Source organism: Coptis chinensis, chromosome 3 (genome assembly GCF_015680905.1).
Source record: "Coptis chinensis isolate HL-2020 chromosome 3, ASM1568090v1, whole genome shotgun sequence".
Lineage (NCBI taxonomy): Eukaryota > Viridiplantae > Streptophyta > Magnoliopsida > Ranunculales > Ranunculaceae > Coptis > Coptis chinensis.
The window spans coordinates 55,343,392-55,345,101 of record NC_141458.1 but is presented as its reverse complement, the minus strand read 5'-3'; positions in this window follow the sequence as shown (position 1 = coordinate 55,345,101).

The window sequence follows — 1,710 nt, the reverse complement described above, 5'->3', positions numbered from 1 at the left end:
TTTTATAGCCATCATGGATTCCATGTTACCTTTACAGAATAGTAAAATGTCAATAACAAAGCATAGATGTGATATGACCATCTTTCTCCACTTTGAGTGGGATGAAATCCTTTTCGATTGTAGTCCTTGAAGAAGAAGTGCACTCAGGATTTCCATAACAAGCACAAACAGTTAAGGGGACACTGGGTCATCTTGTCTCAGCCCTCTCTTCCCTTGAAAGTAGCCTTCCAGTGATCCATTTATCAGTAGAGAGAAAAACAGAGAAGCATAGCACATCTGAAGCCATTCGATAAAAAGAGTTGGGAACTTAAACTTATGGAGAATAGCTTCAAGTGCTTGCCAGGAAATAGAATCATAGGCTTTCTGGATGTCTAGCTTAATTGCACATCTTTTCTGCCCATACTTCCTCGAGTAGCCTCTAAGAAGTTCATGTGCCATCAGAAGATTATCTTGGATTGATCTTCCAGGCACAAAAGCAGATTGGGAGCAAGATACCAAGGAGGAAATACAACTCTTCAACCTGTTTGTTAGTACTTTGGAGATGCATTTATAAACAATATTACAACATGTTATAGGTCGGAATGAACCCACATGTGAGGCATTTTTCATCTTTGGAATTAGACACAGAAAAGTTGCATTTATACCTCCTGTAATCTGCTTGTGGCTAAAAATATACTTGATGGCTTTCGTGAAGTCTTCTCCAATAATGTCCCAGCTATTCTTGAAAAAGCACGCATTAAAACCATTAGGTCCTAGAGCCTTCTTATCCTTCATATCAAATAGAGCCTCTTTTATCTCCGTGTCACAAATAGGGGTGACTAGCTGTTGGCTAATATCAGGATCTACCTCTTTAGTAGGAATGCTATTAAGGAATTCAGCATCACAATCAGCATCCGACGACACTCCCAGGAGCTCTTTGTAATATACCAGGAAGGCTTCAGCTACTTGTTCTATGCCTTCCCTTCTGGTTCCATACACATCAATTATACTCCACACAAGATTTCTGGTATGTTTTTCCTTCAAGGCATTAAAGAAAAACTCACTACACTTATCCCTCCAAAACATAGCCAATCTATATCTGTTTTATGATACAATTTTGCTTCCTCCAGATTTAGCAACTGGCATAGTTTTTCCCTTATTGTAAACACTTGTGCACTGAGTGTTAGATCATGAGGTGTTAGGTTGAGCCTTTCTTGAACCTCCATCAGTTCAATCCTTGTGGCCGTTACAAGTCTTTGAGTGTCAGAACTGAATTTTCGTGCCCAACCCTTCAACACCCCTTTCAAGCTTTTGAGTTTACTTGCTAACATGAACGGAGGACTCCCATGATCAGCCTATAGGAACCGTTATTTTAGAATAAATATTTCTACAAACCGTGAAAACCACGCGCAGCGGAATTAATGGTTCTCACGATTTTGGATTGGAAAACATACTTGTAAATCCGATTCGTGTAGAGAGGTTTTTCCTATTAGTTCTACTTCTTGTCAACTTAACAACACACTACTCGTTAGAGTGGACACATGCCATCTAGACAAGTAAAACTAAAATGTTGACCTTACTTTGGTCCTACAAATAATAGTAGTTACTCCGATGGGGAGGATACCATTACTTGCATCTAAGTGTATACCATTACTCAACACTAAGTCCATTATTTGTAATGAATCCCTTCAGATGGAGAAGCAAATCCATTCATTTAATAATTTCATATAG